At 41.2% G+C, this 24,019-nt stretch overlaps 1 non-coding gene across 1 annotated transcript; it reads left to right on the top strand.

Annotated features, from left to right (window-relative positions):
• The first annotated feature begins 18,967 nt into the window (after window positions 1-18,967).
• Window positions 18,968-19,074, top strand: LOC131252336 (small nucleolar RNA R71). The gene has a single exon (XR_009174362.1). It is a non-coding gene; the product is annotated as a small nucleolar RNA R71 (small nucleolar RNA).
• Window positions 19,075-24,019: the final 4,945 nt, after the last annotated feature.

Genomic DNA, 24,019 nt, shown 5'->3' with positions numbered 1-24,019 from the left:
CAACTCGAGCTTGGAGCGAAGAGTGTAAGGAACACAAATATCTTTAGAAAATGAACTAAAACTTAAGTGAATTGGGCCGTTCGCTTGTAGGCTAAATTTAAGATTTCAGACCATCAGATTCTGACCCAACTATACCCTTGGATCAGAAAAATTTTCCTACACATGTCATTATACTTGTGGCCCTGATTGAGTGACGATGACCGTTGAACTGAAATGGGTCCTCCACGATCGATCCACTAATTTGATGGAACAAAAATCTTAACCTGGTGTAGATCCATTGTCAGGGAACTTTCTCCAGACCATATATGACAGTGGACCTCCAAATACGCTCTGTTGGCCCGAAACAGCCACCTTTTGGCTATAACCTAACTATATCATGGCCCTGGGGCCATTGACATCAGTTCTGGGCCTATATAATGCCCTAAACCACCCTCTCTCATTCCATACGATTTTCTCAAACCCTAGGTAAGAGAGGAGAGAAAATAGGAGGAAAGAGTGAGGAGAGGAGAGAGAGATAGGGAGATCGTTACTGGGATTCACTCTTATGACTTCATACGCCCAATCGCCACCCCAACATCGCTATGCCATCAATTCCAACTTCGATTTGGGTAAGAAAGCCTATAATATTGATTTAAGAATCTAAATAAAGTAATCGACGTAATAGCTAATCTGTTTCATGATTTAGGTAGTAATTGTTCTGTAGACGGAAGCGTAGGATTCGAACTGAGTTCCAAATGAGTTTTCCGATGAAAGGTACGGACTATAAATGTTTAGGTTATGGTTTTCAAGGCTTTCAATGTCAGCAATGATTTATGTCTGACTTGATTACTGCCATATGATCTTAGTTACAATGTATTTGATAAACTATACGTGTGTGTGAACTATGTGAATATAAAATGCATTCCATTTGTTTGTTAAAATGTTTGAATGAAAGTGAGATTATGATTTATGCTTGCCATGACTATTAATCTAGAATACATATTTGTTGTGTAGATGACAACTCCTTTGTGAAAGGATTTGCCATAATATATGCTATAACTAATTTAATCTATATATAGTATTATGAAGGCTAAGTGTTTGATGAAATGTCTAAATGAGTAATTATTTGATAAATTGAGATTATTAAGGGTGCTGAGATAGGATTCTCAACTACCTTACCTATATGTATAAATTCCTTCAAGTAACCTAAATTTCAAGTACGTGACTTATATATGAAATGCGTATGTATGATAACATGTTCAATATGTTTGTTAAAATGTTCAAATGAGAATCATATATGATTTGGTTGTTAAATGTTGTTATGACCATCACATGTGATTACTTGTTGCATTTATGTGTGATTGGGACTACTACGTAGTCCTGGCAATCAGTAACTATTTGTGATCGAGTAGTCGAACTAGTCTCACCACAAGGGATACGTTCGGTGATTCCGAGTCGTATGGTGATTGTCGCAAATGGTTAGGCCACGAGGAGTGCTTATGCACTCCATGTCCATTAATTTAGCATGTGCTCGTATCAATCAAACTTGTCAAATAACCCGATTGGCAAAATGTGTGTTTACCATGTATGGACGCTACTGCTTGAATCTAAGGTACCACTTACTAATGGAAACCCGTTTCAACCATGGTACCATGATCCGTTAAGACTCATGAGTCAGGCATGGTGGTGTATGGGACATCGTGGTCGAGCTGTCGGCTTACACTAGGGTGACAAGCTTCCCCATAGTGACTAGTGAGCAACCCAAAACTCGTGAGCTAAATATGGTGGCGTATGGGACACTGTATTTGAGTTGTCGACCTACACCGGCGCAGCCTAGCTACGGTCCTAGCATAGGTTTGGGTGTACCTTCTGATCTGAATCCCCTTCGAAAATAGCGCTCCAGTCAGTAAGGCGTTAGTGGAGTGACCTCGAGTATAACCAATTAAACTTGCCTATCCACTGCTATTAAATCAAGGGGTGATGTTGCTCTATAACTTGCCTATCATATGTGGTTAACTAGGATTGATGACACTAGATAGATCATTGTTTGGATAAGTGATATAAAGGGAGGTACCTTAGCTTTCTGAATCTACTGTATGAATAAGTCTAATTAAAAACTTGGCTAACACGACCATGCACCGCATTGCATGTGCCTTTGGTGAGGAAGAGCATAGTGGGAGTTTAGCATGTGTGACCATGAGATGATGTCGCTGAGGGAGTATAGGCGAGGGCTTCCATCATTATGCATATCATTCCCGCATTAATAAGAGTAGCTAGGACTGTTTGATGTATTGCTTTATCATTACTACTTGACTGAATTGATAACATGTTAACCTTTGCTTTATAGTTCCATTGAATTAGCTACTCATTCCCACCTGGGATGGTGTTTTAAAACACCAACCAGACTCTGTTGTAGATGTAGGTAATGGCGGAGTCTATGCAGCTGAAATGGACATCATGGACGACGAGGAGAAATTCTTCTATGTTCAGCTATCAGGTGGGTCTTTATAGACCTTGTTCTGATTCGACGGGATTATAGGGTTACATGGATTAGTTGGACAGTTACACTTTAATATTTTATAAATTTTAGAATCATACATGTATATATTCATCCTGGTATCATACTCATACTCAGGGGATTGAGAAACACCTTCATATTTGATATACCTATCTCAGTCTTCCGATTGATTAATTTAATTATCTCTAGAGTATGATATGTTGTTTTAGTATAATCCCACTCATGTTTAATGCACTAATATGGACAATAATTAATTATCATTATCTATGTTACATAAGTGATGCGTTAGAACTCGGGAATTGAGCTTTGCTTGACCCCCGATTTTCAGGGCATTATACACTCGTAGCCCTTAATTTCAGATTCTAACCTAAACCTAAAAGGGAAAGAAGGAAAAAAAAATCTGAAAAAAAGAAGGGAAGAGAATTATAAAGAAGTTACCAAATTGGAAGTTCCTAATTTAGGATTCTGTAAAACAAAACAAAACAAATCAGTTTCTAAAAAAAAAGAAATTCTAAAATTAGAAAGTTTCTAAAAATAGAAAAAAAATCCTATAATGAGAAAGTTTCTAAAAACAACAAACAAACCCTTATCTATAAGAAAGAAAGAAAGAAAAATTAGAAGTTTCTATATTAGGATCCTACAAAACAGGAAAGTTAAGTTAGTTTCTAAAATAATTTAGAAAAACCCTAATCCTAAAAATAGAAAATAGACAAACCCTAATCTTAAACTAATTCCAAAACTATTTAATCTCAGAAAAATGCAACCATTAGTCCTTGACAACGAAGTTAAAAACTTGTTCACAACCCCAAGTATAGGGTCATGATGTAGTAATAGTATCGGTGAGACCGAGGTCGAATCCTCAAGGACTAATCTTGTGTACTTATTTTGATAGTATTTAGAATCAAAACTAGGAAAAGATCTAACCTAAATCAGGAAAGTATAGAGTAATTCTGAGATGATGAATTTAAAAACTTAATAATTTAAAAGTGGGAACTAGGGTTTCTAAGGATCCACTTATAGAGATCAGGGAGCCGTCTTACTTTATTCAAGTCACACAATTGGAATTGGAGTCCTATCCTATCCAATTGGAAGATGTAGCAATTAAGATCAAATTGAACTTTCATTGACCTAATTCTCAAAGGATGGAGAATTGTAAAGGTTCGAAAGGATTCCATCACCAAACCATACCCATAGGACGATGGCCAACAATAGGACTTACCAATCCCACAATCTCAAAACAAGTAAAAGAAGATACTTAAAGCTATTGCAAATCTACTATAATTTAAGTCACAATAAACCATTAAAAACTAAAAGTATTCTTTTAAAATTAAATTAGAATCAAAGAAGGTTTATTATAAACATGAATCAAAGCAAGAGAAACATCTCATCACACTACAAGCTTCACCTCTTAGCCCTAGCTAAGAGATTTAGCCCACCATGGACATGATTGGATCTAAAACCCTAGAAGAAAGCCTTAAAAACTAAGAAGAAGGGAAGAAAAACCATTGGGAAGCAGCTCTACCCTACCCTTTTACTCTACTCCTCCAAACCCTAGATATTCCAAAAAGTCTATAGGGAACCCATATTTATAACGTTATCTTCATAGATTCGCAAAACCACATCAAATTTATGCACATCGCAATAATTCTGCATAAGTCTTCGATGTCATTGAACAACCTTCATGTCATCGAAGAATGTATCCAATTTGTCTAGTGACAAAACTTGATTTTTCTAAGGACCATATCATAGTCTGTACCCTTCTTTAGACTTCTTCAATCCTCCCTATTAAATTTCAGTGACTCGCGACCTATAGTCGGCATTTGCGCATGACCTTGAGTCGCACCTTGTCAACCCGAGTTGACTCGATCTGAGACTTGTACCCTTACGAATGCATCGTTGCCAAAGTTCTAACACCGCGTCTTACGCACCGAGCGATTATAGGGTAGGAGTTGTGAGCCCTCATTTATTTCGAGGAAAACACCACGCGTTGCAAATCCCAAGGGAATCTCTACAATCCATCACATTAATCAAGTCAAGTACCAACCCATACCCTACCCATCCCTCTCTCATCCAAAAGTCAACAACACCCATACCTAGCCATTTATTTCTTACCAAAAGTCAAGAGAACACATACCCTCCATCCCATCTCCCTTACAACAACCCATCCTCTCTCTCATTTTCGCTCTTCACTCCCAACAACCAAGAGAGAGCAACCGTCCAAGCCTCCCAAGGAGAAGATAGGTGTGGCCCACTTCCTACATGTCATGCCCCAAACCAAAAAATTGGATTCACAGGAATCCCGATCATCGAAAATGGTGCCGACAGCCTCCGTAGTACCCCATTTTCAGTTCCTAGCGTCCATATGCTAGATTCCGATTCTGGGATCCTACAAGGAGGATTTTTTTTGGTACATTTAACTCATAATAAGCATAACAACAAGATTACCCAATTCACAAAGGCAACATCATCATCACATATCCACTAATATAATTATTTCAATACAATGCTAAAAAGGAAATACATAAACCGAAAATCAAGCTCCAGAAAACCACTCTACGCTCCAAGCTCAACACTGCTGCAACCTAACATCACCTGCACACATCTATCATGCATAAGCTTAGAGAAAGCTTAGAGAGTGGTGTAAGTGTGTGTACAAGGTAAGTGTCAAGTATTCAATACAATGCCATAGTCATACAATACCAAAAATACTGGTAATCCATAAATCATACAACGTCAGAAATAAGCAGAAATACTGAAAAGATCATGAATTATCATAGTAAGCAGAAATACTGACAAGATTAAGAATTATCAGAATAAACAGATATACTAACAAGGTCACAAATCATATGATAACAAAGTAAGCAAAAATACTGACAAGTCCATGAGTCATACAATATTAGAATACACAATATGAATCAATTATGCAAACGAGGAGTCATAGAGAGCCAAATATTAGATGCAGAGGATGCAATGCAATATACATTCTTAATGAATAACACAAATAGCGTCAGCCGTACCTAGACCATATAAATGTAGAAATACAATAACCCAAATTGCCATATGCCGCGAATGTAATATAACATGCAGTGTGAATGGAATGACCATGCTGGAGTGTGAAGTCGGGATGGTATTACGTAGTATCGTAAGTTATGGGGTCCATCACAATGGACTTCTATCTAAACTAGTCCCATACCTAATTTGGATAGTCAGACTCAATATGGTAAACTCCTGATCTCAGGTTAACGTGCGCCCCAACTAAAATCCTGGCCATTGTGAAGGTACATGTAATAATTAGTTGCGCACCACCAGCCTGAGTGGATAGTGAATGATGTATGAATGAATAAGTATGCAACTCCTACTCACTAAGTCCACATATCAGTATGGTTCATCTCTAGGATCATCACCGGGGTTTAGTACACTCCAAATGGCACTGCTGTTCTCCCAGCCGCACAGTCCAAGTGAGGGTAAGAAACCTCACTATTCGCCTAGCCAATAGCCTGTCAATACCTATTCGGCACATCGATATTAGGCCCATTCATGAGTTGGTCAAACTCAGCTTAGGAATGCCCCCTGCTCTCAGGCGGGTAAGGCCACACCCCCTCCCAACTGACCATGACACAGTGGGAGACGCGGCCTCCTAGTATTCGGTACTCGGGCGCTCATGTACCCACTCGGTCTCGACGTTGGGGCGTCCTCCGGTACCAAGAGGGTTTAGGAATTTTCACCTAGGGCCATCTATGACGGCCCGATGCTAGAATAAATTTTCGGTGTCCCGTCTAGCCATCCACGATATGTCTGTGGAGGCTACGGCACTGATGTCGTTAGGGCGTACAGTAATCATAATACAAGATGCATGAGTCATACAATCCAATCATGCATTAATCCTGTGCATACTGTGCACTCATGTGAGATAACCTCCACCTATCAGGGAGTCTCATAACAACACACTCAATGACATATGCAATGATCAACCACATCTCATAACAAACATGCAGATGATGCGTATGGGCATGTATCATGATGCTATGCCGTCACATACTTATAATCGGTATCAATAATCGACATCAACAATCGACCTCGATAATGTGGACTTTTAACCAACATTGCCCTGAGGAATGGTCCTCATTGATCTTAACATATAGTGGACCCATGACCACAACAAAGGCCAAATATACAACACCATGGGCCTCACTCAAGGGCTTAATACATATCACGATGGGCCTTTCACATGGGCCTAACATTCATTACAATGGGCTATATCGCCTGACCCTCGAATGCATCATAATGGGCCTCATCACATAGGCCTCACACACATCACATTGGGCCTCAACAATCGGTCTCGCCAATCAAAATCGACTTATACAATCGGCCTCGATAAATCAGAATCGGCCTCGACAGTCAAAATCGGCCTTGTTACTCAGCCTTGCCAATTAAAATCGGCCTCGACAAATCGGAATCGGCCTTGATACTCGGCCTTGACAGTCGGAATCGGCAATCGGCCATGACAATCGAAATCAGTAATCGATCACGATAATCAGTCTAACAATGCCTAAGGGAAGGTCACAATATGGATATTTAACCATTATTGCCCATCAATGTGGACATTTAAGCAATATTTCTCCCAAGGAGTGGCCCATACAAGGGATTCATACACAACTTAATGGGTCATACATACATCACACTGGGCCTCAACCATGGGCCTTAAATACATCACAATGGGCCTTGCCAAATGGTTCAGAAATACATCATAATGGACCTCTACCTATGAGCTCCAAATACATTACATCGGGCCTCATCAAATGTGCCCTAAATACACCCAATGGGTTGTAACCATAGGCCTCAATATACATCAAGTGGGTTGCATCAATGGGCTGCACTAATGGGCGTCATACACATCAAGTGGGTTGCATCAATGGGTTGCACTAATGGGCCTCATACACGTCAAGTGGGTTGCATCAATGGGCCGCACTAATGGGCCTTATACACATCAAGTGGGTTGCATCAATGGGCCGCACTAATGGGCCTCATACACATCAAGTGGGTTGCATTAATGGGCCGCACTAATGGGCCTCATATAAATCAAAGTGGGCTGCATCAATGGGCCGCACTAATAGGCCTCATATAAATCAAAGTGGGCCTCAACAATAGGCCACAAATACATCAAGATGGGCCTCCTCAAATGGGCCTTATAAATATCAAGGTGGGCCTCAACAGATGGCCACAAGTAGATCAATATATATATATATATATACATATATGAATCATCTCAAAAAAATCAACTGGACCGCACTCCAAATAAAAGTGGTAACAATGATTTCCACCATTAAAATGCTCAAGGCCAACTGTATCATTTATTTTCTATCCCCTCTGGCCATAAGGTCACAAAGACCTGGATTAAGAGGAAATAAATTTTCTAATGATCCAAAACTTCTGTGAAACAAAAGGGTTCAAAGGCAGACATTCAATCCCCACTACTTTTTGTTATATGGTCCACTTGATCCGGATAGATCTGCCTCATTTTTTACTCTCAAGCCTGCAAGACAAGCTGACCAAATGGTTGGACGGTTTAGATGCAACACATGCATCTTGGTGGGTCCCACCGTCCAGGTGTGGACGGTGTGGATAAAACACATAAATCATGGTGGGTTCCATCGTCCACTACTGTGGATGGTGCGAAAAACACATACATCATTGTTGGGTCCCACCGTCCACTGTTGTGGACGGTGTGAATAAAACACATACCCCATTAGGGGTTCCACATGGGGCCCACCAGAATGTTTATCTGACATCCAAATGTTAATAAGGTCACATGGACCTGGGCCCACCCAAATGTTTATTTTCCACCCAACCTGTTGATAAGGTCACATGAACCTGGATGAAAGGAAAAACAAATTTTCATATTGACCCAAGCCTTACGTGGAAAGGGTTTCAATGGCAGATGGTTCATCAACATTGTTTCCTGTGACGTGGCCACCTGATCAATGGCTGGATGGAGTGGATAGAACATGTACATCACGGTGGGTCCCACCGTCTAGGGGTGTGGACGGTGTGGGGAGAACACATACACCGTGGTGGGTTCCACCGTCCACTACTGTGGACGGTGCGAATGAAACACATGTATCATTGGGTCCCACATGGGGCCCACCATAATGTTTACCTACAATCCAACCCATTAATAAGGTCACACGGACCCAAATGAACTAGAAAAACAAATTTCTTAACGATCCAAAACTTCAGTGACAACTAAAAGGTTTCAATGGCAGCCGTTCAATCTCACAGTTTTCTCCGTGTGGGCCACCTGAGCATCGGTACATGACCGATTTTTGGGGGCCCACTGCTTAAAAAGGGGCCCCATGAAATGCACGATTTTGATGTTCGATACTCATCATGGTGAGGCCCAGAGCTGGACGTGTTGTCCCAGCCCATCCGTCCGTCCGCCAGCGCGCAAGCGCTGCCTGCGTGCCTTCTGACAGCAGTAGCGCTAACTGCTGCAAAAAATCTTTTTATTTATTTATTTTTTTATTCCATGGATTTTCACATATAGGGCCCGCATCTGAAAAATCTAACCCGGCCATTAGATTCTACTGCCCCTGATCGACCAAATGAGACTAATATACGATGTATTTTTGATGAATAGAAGAATCAATGTAGGTTTTAATGGTAATACCAATATTTCCTATGGTATGGCCTGCTCAATTATCAGATTGGACTCATTTTTTGGCTCAACACCTAAAATGAGCTGAGCAATAGAATGGACGGCGTGAATTATCTACATACATTCAGGTGGGGCCTGCATGAGCAACCTACCCCTAACTTCAAAGATTTTTTTTAGCTATTAGTACTCGCCCATATCAATACACAGACTCCATGTTAGCCGCTCCCTGCTGCATGTCCAATGTCTAGGGAGGCTGGATGGCATGGATATACATGGGCATCATAGTGGGTCCTACATGGACGTGGCTCACATTTCATCAAGGTGGGTCCCACATGAACTTCGCCCACTCGATTTGAATCCATTAGATACTTGTGTTTTTCTACCACCGTAAGGTAGGGTCCACATGACTTGGATGGTTTCGATAAGACATACATCAAGGTGGGGCCCATTGGAGTGGGCCACACATCACATAAAAATGAGAAAGAGAAAGAAAGAGAAGCACCCACCTCAAGATCTCCTCTTCCTTCTTCCGCCTATAACCTCTAGAGCTTCCAAGGGGACGTTTTTAATGGTTGAGGTGGGCTTTGGATGGTGGGGATGGGAGATGGGAAGGTGGGCCACACCAAACTCTCTCTCATGGAGGTTAGGACATGAGTTACTTGGGAGAAATGAGAGGTAAGAGAGATAAGAGAGGTGGGAGATGTGATGTAGAGAGAGAGAGGGAGGGATGGGTGAGAGAGTGATGGGTGATGGGGAGAGTTGACTTTGGGGAGGGTAGTTGTACTTTGGGATGGGGGTGAGTGATGGGGTGTGTACTTGATATTTGATGGGACATATTTTCTTGGGGTTTGAATCGGTGGCGTTTTCCTCGAATTGAACGCGAGCCCACATCTCCTGGCCAGGGTATCGCCTCAGCGTGCGAGACGTGACATCAGAACCGCGTTGACGGTGCGGTCGCACTGGTACAAGTCTCGGTCGAGTCAACTCAGATATGCAGGACTCGGCTTAGGATCGAGCGCAAACATTGGTTATAGGTCGCGGGTTGCTGAAATTTGACCGGAAGGATCGTAGGAATATACGGAATGGTACAGTCTAGGATACAGGCCTTACACTACCCCCTAACCTCCTATCTCCACCCTTCAATCTTTATTTTCCACCATCAAAGAGAAAGCTTAGAAGCTTAGCATTCCAAGGAGCCAAGAAGGAACAAAATCAGTGGGTGTTCATAGGATTAAATCTTGATTTTGATGTAAGGCCCACTTGTGATAGGACTCCTTTTGATGTATGTGTTGTAATCAAAGAGGGGCCCATAGTGGCGGGGACCCTCCACTACACTATCTCTCTCTCTCCATCTCTATCTCTATCTCTCTCTTCCCTATTTTTTTGGTGCCCACCATGATGAATGTTTTTATCCACGCAGTTGTCCATCCCAGGGCCCACCTTGCTCCCCGTTTTCGAGTGGGCCTGGACAAAGAGACAACACAAATATCAGCCTGCTTCAAGGATGGTGAGCCAGTCTAGTGTGAACCCACCTTGATGTATTATCAACGCCGTCCATCCAGGCCTCTCGGGCCATGGGCCTGGGAATGAGGCAGATGCAAATCCTAGGTGGAGCACATCTTGATGTATCTAGTACGTGGGACCACCATGGTGAGTGTTTTATCGCAACAGTCCATTTGTATGGACCACCTTGATATATGTGGGCTATCCACATGTGGGACATGGGACCCACGGATGTAAGTGTTTTATCCAGGACGTCCAGTCCCTAGACATGGGTTGTGGACCCCACAATGATGTATGTGTATCATCCTCACCATCCAGACCTTGGACGGTGGGATGTAGCTGATGTATTGAGGTCTACATGCTCCGTGGGTCTGATGAAGAGGTATATGTTATATGTCAGATCGTCCGTCCATTTTTTTGGGTGTGGGACCCACCCCACACGTGCTGCACGTGTGGATGTGGGTCCCACCTTGATGTATGTATTCTTTATCCACACCATCCATATTCGAACGGTGCCATGTGGGCCAACCATTGATGTATGTGCTCAATATCCTAGTTGTCCTCCGTTTGTGGGATGTGGGACCCACCTTTAATGTATGTATTATCCACACCGTCCAGCTGAGGACAGTGTGTCCATTGTGATATAGGTGTTTCATCTTACCATTTATCTGTTGGACGCCACCTTGATGTGTGTTTTGATCCACACCGTCCATCAGTGGACGTTGTTGGATAACCGTCCAGTAGCTGTGGGGTCTACTTGTTGTATTTGTTTCAACCACACGTGTGGACCCCATCTGATGTATGCGTGTGGACCCACATGATGTAAGTATTTTATTCCCACCATCCACTGGGACGTGGGACCCTCCGGGCACATGTGCATCATCCACATCGTCTGTTAGCAAGACGATGTCCAAGGCAGGTAAGCCCACTATGATGTGTTTCATCCGCGCCATTCAACGGTCCAGTAGACCACTGAGATGTATTTTGTCCTCGCTGCCCAACATATGTGGACCTCCACCATGATTCAATATGATGCATCCACACCGCCCGTGGGGCGTGTGACCCACTTAATGTTTGTATTCTACTTCTACGCCGACCATTTGGAGGGGCCCATCTATTAGGTGTAGGGCCCACCTCACCTGCTGGCTGTGTAGGGCCCACCTGATGTATTGGAATCCCATGAGATGCGGCCCAATGTGATTTTTGTGTGGCCCATAAATGTGGCCCAATGTGATGTTTGTGTGGCCCATATGTGCGGCCCAATGTGATGTTTGTGTGGCCCATAAGTGCTGCCCAATGTGATGTTTGTGTGGCCCTTTAATACGACCTAATATGATGTATGTGTGAGGCCCACTGTTGTGTCTAAGGCCCACCTATTGTATATGAGGCCCGTGCTTGAGGTCCGATGAGATGTACATACGGCCCAAGTGATGAGGCCCATTGTGATGTATTTGAGGCCCAGGTGGTATGGCCCAATGTAATGTATTGATGACCAATTGATGAGGCCTAATGTGATGTATTCATCTTGCGTGCGGCTGAGATCTTCATACGTCTACTTTCATGGTGGAGAAAGGACACCTAGGTGAGGTTAATACCCCCCTCTGTACAATATTAACGGTCCAGATGGCTGATCTGGATGAAGTGTGGGCCACACTGCGTGAAACCAACGGACGGACGTCCGTCCGTTGTGGCTTTTTTTGGGTTTAAAGAAACTGGTCGGTCAGCGTGTGCTGACCGACCTTAGGCGTAGTGCTGGACGACCTGTGCACGTGCATGTTGTGCACGCACAGTGTACATGTGAGGTCCACTGTGATGTTTCGCTGAATCCGCTCCGTCCATCCTGTTTTCCATATAATTTAAGGGGTTGAGAACAAAATTGGAGCATTTCCAAATACCAGGTGGGCCCCAAATCAGCAGTTTATGGGCCGATCTATCCATTGGGTCACTTTCACAAGGATCTAATGGTTCAAATTTGATTTTCATGGTTAATTTATGGCCCTCAGGCCATATATGAAGTTTCAAGTCGAACGGATGGTTCGAACCCTGTGATCTTACATTCTGGACCAATTTCGGGCCACTTGAACTTCAGTTTCTCGATTTTCTCGGGTATCTGGCATGTAAATCCGTCGATCCTAGTCCCCTAGGGTCCGTTCCTTGCCTTGGTGATTCTGGAGTGCTAAATCCATTCTTTTAGTACCCTTTTCCAGTCCAAGCTCCTAAATACACCTTGCATCAAAAACACAATTAAAGCAAGGCGTTAAACAGTATCATGCTCGTAAATCCAGGCAATAACTAAAGTTTAGCATACAATATTTGACCCTCAACACAACCCCCAACTAGCATCTTGCTAGTCCCAAGCAAAGTATGTGAAAAATAAGTTGAGAATTATAGGAGAATTTCTCGAGCGATTTTTGAAAAACTATCCAAATCCCAAAATTCTAAGGTTCATGAATGTTGGGAATTAATTCTCATAAACTCAAGCACACGATAAACTTCATAATCGAGTTCAAAGTATTGATCCATCAATGAGAAAAATTCTAAACATTGAGATCCATATGTGTATAGTGTAAGCCTGACTTACCATCATTAAGAGATCCAATCGTCAATTTCCATGATAACATTGATAATCAAAAGAGTATTTAGGACAATCAAAACCTAAACCAGAACCTGCCTTACAGTTCTTCTTTTTCATTCTTCTGGCTTTTGATTTTTCCATCAAGGGGGAGGGGAATCGAATCTGCACCTATAGAGAGCAAACCTATGGTGGAGATTGTACGCCTAACCCTTTTCACATATCATCCATGGGGAATTAAATCTACACCTATTGGGAGCAAACCTATGGTGAAGATTATTCGCCCAACCCTTTCCAAAGGTATCTGTTTTTTTCATAGGTATTTTCTTTTTTCTTCAATTAATCATGTTGGGCAAATTTTCCAGGCTGGTTCCTTACATGCTTAGTGACTACCAAGTTACAATTCAATATCGAACTGAAACCTTAATGTGCAAGCGAGATGTGTCTTGTAAAATCATGACTCAATTAATGTTTTTCTAATCATGGATTAACAGTTCGAACTTAACTGTGAATTCTAACAGATAATTGAATCCAAGAGTTATAAATCCCTAACACTCCATATCTTATAATTCTAGATCAATGATAGCCATCAAAATCACTTCAAATTCACAAGAATTTCCAGAAAAATTTTAAAAATTTTCACAATTTTTCACAATTCACAAAATTTTCACAATTCACAAATTTTGCTCAAGACCGAGAAAATACTGATTAGGTCACCTAATCGCCCACTCCCAACCTGAAAGCTACATTATCATCAATGTAAAAGGAATAAGTATGCAATGCACATGGGACAACGACAGTAAAAGAGGAGTCATGGAAAGATAGTACCTGGACGAAAGAATCAAGAGGTTCCAAAGATATCAGCGTAAAAGCAAGTTAGCACAAGAGAGAAACCAACAAAAGCAACTATCTTAAAGCAATGCAGGAAGCAAACTAACCTAGTCCTATGAAAGCAATAAACCTACCTATACCTCCATCAGACTAGGAGATCAATCCTGGTAAACAGGAGCAGTCAGAGGCATGGACATGTCCTTTGAATCAAATTTCTCGACAAATGGTTTTAATCGATGTCCATTTACTTTAAACTCCTTGCCATTGTCGGGATCTCTTATCTTAACAACTCCATGAGGATAAGCAGTAACAACAATGTAAGGGCCGGTCCAACGAGATCGAAGCTTACCCGGAAAAAGATATAGTAGAGGGTCATACAAAAGGACTTTCTGACATGGGGTTAATGTTTTTCGTAGAATATGTTGATCATGAAACGCCTACATCCTGTCCCTGTAAATTCTCGAGTTCTCGTATGCGTCATTCTGAATTGCTTCAAGTTCATTCAACTAAAGTTTGCGTAGCGAGCCAGCGTTGTCTAGATTAAAATTTAGATTTTTGATCGCCTAGCACGCTTTATGTTCCAACTCCACAGGTAAGTGACAAGCCTTCCCATAAATAAGTCTAAAGGGAGACGTTCCAATAGGGGTTTTAAAAGCAATACAGTACGCCCATAAGGCATCGGTCAATCGGGTTGACCAATCCTTACGATCAGGGTTAACCATTTTCTCCAGGATATGTTTGATCTCCCTATTGAAAATCTCAGCTTGTCCACTTGTCTGTGGATGGTATGGGGTACTCACCTTATGAGAGATACCGTATTTCTTCATTAGGCTCTCGAATGGTCTATTATAAAAGTGTGAGCCCCCATCACTAATGATGGATCGAGGCATTCCGAACCGTAAAAGGATGTTTGCTTTTAAAAATTTAATGACCGTGCGATGGTCATTGTTTCAGCATGAAATTGCTTCGACCCATTTAGTGACATAATCTACAGCGAGTAAAATATACAAATTTTCAAAGGATTGGGAGAATGGTCCCATGAAAGCAATGCCCCAACAATCAAAGGCTTCAATGATAAGGATGAGATTCAAAGGCATCATATTACGACGGGACAATGCTCCTAATTTTTTACAATGCTCACAAGCCTTGCGAAACTCATAAGTGTCCTTGAACATAGTGGGCCAATAAAAGCCACACTGTAGAATCTTGGCCGTGATCTTTTTAGCAGAAAAGTGACCACCACAAGCTTGTGAGTGACAAAAGCAGATGACACTTTGATGCTCATCGTCTGGCACACATCTCCTCAGGATTTGGTCTGGGCAATATTTAAACAAATATGGATCGTCTCAGAAAAAGTTACGTACCTTGGTAAAGAATTGCTTCTTATTATGTGCAATCCAATGTGTCGGTATGGAACCTGTGGCAAGATAATTAGCGATATCAATAAACCAAGGTGAATAGGAGACTCTGAACAGTTGTTCATCAAGTAACATATCATTGATATGGGTCACCTCAAGGGAATCAGAGGTATTAAGGCGAGAAAGGTGATCGGCCACTATGTTCACTACTCCCTTTTTATCTTTAATTTTCAAATCAAATTCTTGGAGTAGAAGGATCCATCTCATCAAGCGGGGCTTAGAATCATTCTTAGAAAGAAGATACTTGAGTGTCACATGATCTATGTAGATAATGATCATGGATCCGATCAAGTAGGACCTAAATTTGTCCAAGGCGAACACTATAGCTAAGAGTTCCTTTTCCGTAGTCGAGTAGTTCACTTGGGTAGGATTTAGAGTCCCACTCGTATAATGAATGGCGTAAGCCTCCTATCTTTTCTCTGACCTAGAACTGCTCCAAGAGCATAATCAGAAGGATCATACATAAGCTTAAAAGGAAGGCTCCAGTCGGGTGGTTGTATGATGGGTGCACTAGTCAACATGCCCTTAAGCTTAGTGAAGGCTTCCTAACATGGCTCAGTCCACTCGTATGGTGCATCCTTTTGAAGTAGATTACATAAAAGATGAGAGATGGGAGTAAAGTCCTTTATTAATCTTCTGTAAAACTCAGCGTGTCCTAAGAAGGATCGTACATCCTGTATGTTCTTGGGTGGAGGTAGGTTAGAGATAAGATCAATTTTTGCCTTATCCACCTCGATTCCTTTGGACGAGATAATATATCCAAGGATAATTCCCTTATGAACCATGAAATGACACTTATCCCAATTAAGTACTAAGTTCTTCTCTTCACATCTTTTCAGCACACATTTAAGACTTTCTAAGCACTGCTGAAAGATAAACCGAAAATAGAAAAATCTTCCATGAAGACCTCTAGATATTTCCCCACCATGTCAGAAAAGATACTCATCATACATCGCTGAAAGGTGGCAGGGGCATTACATAATCCAAATGGCATTCTTCTGTAGGTAAAGGTGTCGTAGGGACATGTAAATGTGGTCTTTTCCTGATCCTCAGGGGTGATTTCAATCTGATTGTAGCCTGAATACCCGTCAAGGAAACAATAATAGGAATGACCAGCTAGCCTTTCCAAGATTTGATCAATGAAGGGCAAAGGAAAGTGGTCCTTCCTCGTGACGGTATTCAGCTTCCTATAGTCAATGCACATTCTCCAACCAGTAGTAACTCTAGTTGGCACGAGTTCATTATTGGCATTGGCTACGATGGTGATCCCGGACTTCTTAGGAACTACTTGAGTTCGACTCACCCATTGACTATTAGATATGAGGTATATGATACCCACATCCAATAGTTTAAGAACCTCGACCTTAACTGCTTCCCTTATGTTTAGATTTAGTCTACGTTGTGATTGCCGAGCGGTATTCACATTATCCTCAAGACATATGCGGTGAGTACAAATCGAGGGGTCGATTCCCTTGAGGTCCGATATCGTCCATCCAAGGGCTCCCTTATGCTCAATGAGAGTAGATATGAGCATACTCTCCCATTCTTTCTCCAGGTGGGCAGAGATCACCACCAGGCATATCTCATTTTGACCTAAATAGACATATTTTAAATCAGAGGGCAAAGGTTTTAGGTCAAGCTTCGGTGGCTTGAGGTTAAACGGTAGAGGCACTACATCAGTTTGGGGCAACTCTTCATATTGTGGCCTCTACCTGTTAACTTCAAGTACCGGTGCAGTATCAAGTAAGGCACACGTCTCCCTAATCATGTCATCATCAAAATCATGGGAGTGGGCCAGGCATGTCTTTAGAGGGTCAGAGGATAAGGTCAGAGGTGTCGTATCTTCCACGAAAGAGTCAATCATGTTAATGTCATGGAAGTTGTCATCATCCTCTAAGTTTCTACCGTTATTAAAAAAGATGTTTGACTCCAATGTTATATTCCCAAAAGACATAATCATGACTCCATTCCTGTAATTGATAATTACGTTTGAAGTGGTAAGGAATGGGCGACCAAGAATCACAGGAATCTGAGTGTTCATGTTATTGATGTGTTCAGTGTCTAAGATGATAAAATCTACAGGGTAGTAAAATCTATCAACCTGGACCAACACATCCTCAATTATCCCTCTTGGTACATGAACAGAGCGATCGACAAGTTGTAATGTGGTTAGGGTGGGTTTTAATTCCCCTAAACCTAACTATCTGTATATCGAGTAGGGAATCAGATTAACGCTCGCTCCTAAGTCAAGAAGTGCATGATCAATTCGATGGTCCCCGATTACACATGATATGGTTGGGCTACCGAGATCTTTGAATTTTTGTGGCACGTCTTGCTTTAGGATGGCACTCACTTTCTCGGTCAAGAAGATCTTTTAAACACTCTGCCGTCGTTTGGTCGTGCATAAGTCTTTCAGGAATTTGGCATATGAAGGTATCTGTTTTATGATATCAAGTAGAAGAATATTGACTTTCACTTGTTTTAACACCTCTAGGATATCCTGAGACTTAGAGAGAGGTTTTAGTGTGACCAACCATTGGGGAAATGGAGCAATTGGCTTTTTTAGAAGTTTCAGTTCTAATTTTTATGGGGCATCACTAGGTCCATCATTGTTGTCCTCTTCTGGTTCTTGAGGCTTTTCGGGCCTAACCGGAAGAGTTTTATCAATGATCTTCCCACTCCTAAGAGTGGTGATGGATTTAGCGTGCTTCATTTGATTTAAAGAGCTAGGGTCACTTATTTCATATTACGGTTTGGGATTGGGGAGAGGCTGAGCAGGAAGCTTCCCCTTCCCTCCACTTGTTAATTATGACTCTATCCTTTGAATACACGACGCAAGCATTCCTAATGCTGTGTGGACATCATGAAATGCTTGTGCCGAATTTTGATTAAGTAGCTCTTGTTCTCGAATATGTTTTTAAACTGGATCCTCTTGAGGTTTCCTTTGATTTGGAATTTGATTGAAGAAACCTTGAGGGGTAGCAGTTTGTCCATTTCTCCAACTAAAGTTTGGATGATTTTTCCAACCAGGATTGTACGTATTAGAGGTCGGTCCATTAAAAGGTCTTTGATAAGTATTTATAGCATTGGATTGTTCATTCAACACTTCTCGAAAGGTAGGAATTGTAGGACAATTTTCAGTTGTGTGAATGTTGCAATCACAGATGCCGTAAACACTTTCATTAACCTTATCCTTCTTTCCTTCCATGGCCTCAAATTTTCTTATGAGCGTAGTCACTTTATACTTGAGATCATCCTCTTCTTTCAAGAGATACAATCCACCTTTCTCCTTAGATTGAGTCGGCCTAGACATGGTGTTCGATTTTGGGTAATAGTCCCATGATTGTGTTTTTTCAGCAAGACTATCGAGGTAATCCCATACCTCGTCGACATTTTTATTAATGAATTCTCCATTACACATTGTCTCGACCATTTGGCGCATGGAAGATGTCAGTCCATCATAGAAAAAATTTGTAATGCGCCATGTTTCAAAGCTGTGTTGTGGGCATGACCTGACTAAATCCTTGAACTTTTCCCAACATTGGTAAAATGTTTCATCCTCCTTTTGGGTGAAGTTCATGATTACTTTTCTAAGGATAATCGTTTTATAATGTGGAAAAAATTTCTTTATAAATTCCCTTTGTATATTATTCCATGTGCCAATGGATCTAGGACGCAGTGAATGTAACCACGTTTTAGCCTTCTCCTTCAAGGAAAAAGGAAAGAGTTTCATCCTGACTGTGTCTTCAGACACATTTTGAAAATATAAAGTATCTATGATCTCATCAAACTCTTTCAAATGAAGATATAGTTCTTCAGATTCAAGCCCATGGAACTTAGGAAGGAGTTGGATAACCTCTGACTTGATGTCCATATGTCCTGTATTTTCAGGAAAAATCATGCATGAGGGCATACTCACCCCCACTGGTTATAAATAATCTTGTAAAGTACGAGGCGGGGGTGCTTGATACACCTCATTCTCATCCTGAATGTCCTCCACCTTAGGTTGGGGTAGAAGAGGTTGGTTTTCAGCCATTACTTCAATTAACTTAGGGAATTTTGAGTGGTGTCTAGTCCTGCGATGGATAGTCAACCCCTTGACCAATCCTCCTTCAGTTAAGAGACGTCGAGTGTTGTCACGGGCCTACTTGGGCATGAAACACTCGTAGCCCTCAATCAAATTCGAAACCTAATCCTAAGAACGGAAAAGAAAATCTAGAAAGAAAGAGAGGGCTGGAAAGAAGTTACCAAATTGGAGTCCTTAAGTTAAAAACCTGCAAAAGAAAACAAAACAAGTCAGTTTCTAAAGAGAAGGTCTAAAATTAGAAAATCCTTAAAAAGAAAGATAGAAGTAAACTAGTTTCTAAAAGAAGAAATTCTTAAAAGAAAGTGAAAATTTCTAAAATAAATTAGGAAAGTTTTAAACTAGAAAGTAAGTTACTAAAAGAGATCTAAAAAATAGAAAGTAGAGAAAGAGCTTACCGAATTAGAAATTTCTATCTTAAAAGCCTACAAAATAGGAAGGTTAGTTTCTAAACAGAAAGTCTATAAGTAGAAAATTTCTTTAAAAAAAAAATTAACAAATAAAGTTAGATTCTAAAAGAGTTAGAATTAGAAAGTTATTAAAAATAAAATTAGAAAGAATTTCTAAAAAGGGAAATAACTAACCTAGTTTCTAAAAACAAGAGAGGAAAGTTTCTAAAAATAAACTATTTCCTAAAAATAGAAAAATATTAGAATTAGAAATTTTCTAAAACTTGAACCCTAATTCTAAAAATAGAAAAAGTAGAGGAATTAAAAATGGATTACCAATTTAGAAGTTTATGTCAGGATCTTACAAAATAGGAAAACAGGTTAGTTTCTAGAAAAAAAAATAAAATCTAAACTTAAAGTTAGAAAAATCCTAATTTTAAACTAATCCTAAAACTAGTTAATTTCAGAAAAAATGTAACCGTCAATCCCCGGCAACGGCACCAAAAACTTATTCACTCTCCAAGTATAGGGTTGTGATGTAGTAATAAACTTGGTGAGACCGAGGTCGAATCCCAAGGGACTGAAACCTGTACGTTATCTGAAACTAGGTAGAATTAGAACTAGACTAAGATGAAATCTAAATTGATTATAATTTGAGGAATAATGGTGAAGTATTAATGTAAAACTTAAGAAATTTAGAGGTAGGAAACTAGGGATTTAGAAGATCCACTTGTAGAGATCAGGGAGATCTTATGCCTGTTTCAAGAACTCAACTGAACTTAGAGTCCCATCTTCATGAAAATCAAGACTGAACTTCCTTTGATATAGTTTTTAAGAGATAAAAGGTATATGAATTAGAATGGATTCCATCACCAAACCATGCCTATGAGACAAAGTAAACAACAGAATTAAACTAATTACTAACTAATCAACAATATATGAAGGTTAGGAAGGGTACCGTCATCCGACCATGCCCAGGAGACGATGGTGAACAATAGGGCTTCCTAACGTCATAAACATAAAAAGGAAAGGAACATACTCAAGCTATCGCAGACCCATTATAATTTTAGTCACAACAGACCATTAAAAACTAAAAACATTCCCCTAATAATCAAACTAATATCAAATTCAGTTCATAAATTAAATTAAAGGCATAAAATAGAGTCTCCCATCTCCTATAAGCTTCTCCTCTTAGCCCTAGCTAAGAGGTTTAGCCCAACATGATAGGACTAGATCTCTCAAATATCATATGAAAATAAACATTAACTGAAACCAAAGAAAAGCTCTAAATTTCTCCCTTTCTCTCTCCCTTTTACTGACGTCCACAGCAACTCCTTGAATCTGATGCCCAGCTTCCCAGACGTGGATGATGATCCCTGGTTCCTTTTCTCTCTCCCTTTTATAAACGTCAACAAGGTCGGTGGAGAGTTTTCGCACTCCATGCAGAAGTTTTACGCAGCAGGCGCATGAAGTCAGTGTGAAAGTCTTACGCACTCCCTGCGTAAGCTTTGTTACGCAGTCAAGAAAACAGTCCAAGAAAACGGTATTTTCCTTAATTCTATCAAAAAGAACAGCATACCCCGGGGCATTTTTGGACGAGCAACATGATGGATGGTTTGGATCTTCCAACTGATCAACAATGGTGGCCCACCCATGTTCGTATGCAGTTCTGTTTCGTAACAGAGCATTGTACGTATGACGCTGTGAAACTCATGGGCCAGTGATTGTATCAGATGAGGGATCCATTCTGTTAATTGGAATGCTCTCAAAAAACCATTCGGGAAGGAATGTTTTTGAAATAAAATCGGTGTGGCCCATACGATCTTCTGTGCTACCGTTCATCTTACGTGCAGCTGAGATCTTCATACGTCTACTTTCATGGTGGAGGAAGGACACCTAGGTGAGGTTAATACCCCCCCTGTACAATATTAATGGTCCAGATGGCTGATCTGGATGAAGTGTGGGCCCCACTGCGTGAAACCGACTGACGGACGTCCATCCGCTGTGGCTTTTTTTGGGTTTTAAGAAACTGGTCAGTCAGCGTGTGCTGACCGACGTTAGGCGTAGTGGTGCACGACCTGTGCACGTGCACGTTATGCACGCGTAGTGTACTTGTGAAGTCCACTATGATGTTTCGCTGAATCCACTCCGTCCATCCTATTTTCCATATAATTTAAGGGGTTGAGAACAAAATTGGAGCATTTTCATATACCAGGCGGCCCCAAATTAGCATTTTATGGGATGATCTGTCCATTGGGTTACTTTCACAAGGATCTAACGGTTCAAATTTGATTTTTACAGTTAATTTATGGCCCTCAGGCCATATATGAAGTTTTAAGTCGAACGGATGGTTTGAACCCTGTGATCTTGCATTCTGGACCAATTTCGGGCCACTTGAACTTCAGTTTCTCGATTTTCTCAGGTCTCTGGTATGTAAATCTGTCGATCCTAGTCCCCTAGGGTCTATTCCTTGCCTTGGTGATTTTGGAGCACTAAATCCATTCTTTTAGTACCCTTTTCCAGTCCAAGCTCCTAAATACACCTTGCATCAAAAACACGATTAAAGTAAGGCATTAAACAGTATCATGCTCGTAAATCCAGGCAATAACTAAAGTTTAGCATACAATATTTGACCCTCAACAATATGCAGCCCGTATTTGAGGCCCATTGTGATATGTATTCAGCCCGTGTTTAAGGCCTAATGTTATGAATATGAGGTCTATGTGATGAGGCCCATTGTGATGTATATTAAGCCCCTGAGAGAGGCCCATCGTGAGGTGTATTAAGCTCTTGAGTGAGGCCCATGGTGTTGTATATTAGGCCCTTGCGTGAGGCAATGAGCCCACCACATGTTTGGCCCTATAAAGGCCACTCCTTGGGGGCAATGCTGGTTAAATGTCCACATTGTCAAGGCCGATTGTTGATGCCGATTATCAAGGCCAATTGTCGGTGCTGGTTATTGATACCGATTATGAGTATGGGACAACATATTATTATGATACATCTGCATCATCTGCATGTTTGTTATAAGATGTGGTTGACTATTGCATATGTCATTGGGCGGATTGTTATGAGAATCCCTAATAGGTGGAGATCATCTCACATGAGCGCACGATATGTGCGGGATTGATGCATGACTAGATTGTATGACTCATGCATGTTGCATTATGTGTTGTGATTATTGTACACCCTAGCGACATCAGGGTTGTAGCCTACACAGGCATATCGTGGATCGAGCTACCATAGATGGCCCTGGGTGAAAATCCCTAAACCCTCTTGGTACGAAAGGACGCCCCAATGTCGAGACTGAGTGGATAATATGAGCGTATGGGGGCCATATACCAGTAGGCCATGTCTCCCATTATGTCGTGGTCAGTTGGGAGGGGGTGTGGCCTTACCTACCTAAGTCAGTAAGCATAGCTAGGCCGAGTTTGACTAGCTCATGAATGGGTCCGCTATCGACGTTCCGGGTAGATATTGGCTAACTACTGGCCAGGCAGATAGTGAGCTCTCTTCCACTTACCCAGTTGTACACTTGATGGGGTGGCAAGCTGGTGTAGAGTGTACTAGACCCCGGTGATGATCCCAGAGATGAACAGTACTGATATATGGACTTATTGAGTAGGACTTGCATACCCATTCATTCATTCATTCAATATCCACTTGGGCTGATGGTGTGTAACTATTTATTATGTGTACCTTCACAATGTCCATGATTTTGGCTGGGGCGCGCAACTAACCTGAGATTAGGAGTTTACCACATTAAGTCTCACTATCCAAATTAGGTATGGGACTAGTTAGATTAGAAGTCCCTTGTGATGGACCCCATAGCCTGCGATACTACATACTGTCATCCTGACTTCACACTCCAGCATGATCATTCCATTCGCACCGCATATTATATTACATCCCCGTCATCTGATATTTGGCTCTTTATGACTCCTCATTTATATAGTTGATCTGTATTACGTACTCTGATATTGTATGATTCATGATCTTAACAGTATTTGCGATATTATATGATTATGGCATTGTATTGAATACTTGACATTTACCTTGTGCACACACTT

This window comes from Magnolia sinica, chromosome 7 (genome assembly GCF_029962835.1).
Source record: "Magnolia sinica isolate HGM2019 chromosome 7, MsV1, whole genome shotgun sequence".
Taxonomy (NCBI): Eukaryota; Viridiplantae; Streptophyta; class Magnoliopsida; order Magnoliales; family Magnoliaceae; genus Magnolia; species Magnolia sinica.
This window is presented reverse-complemented; position numbering and strand designations above follow the sequence as displayed.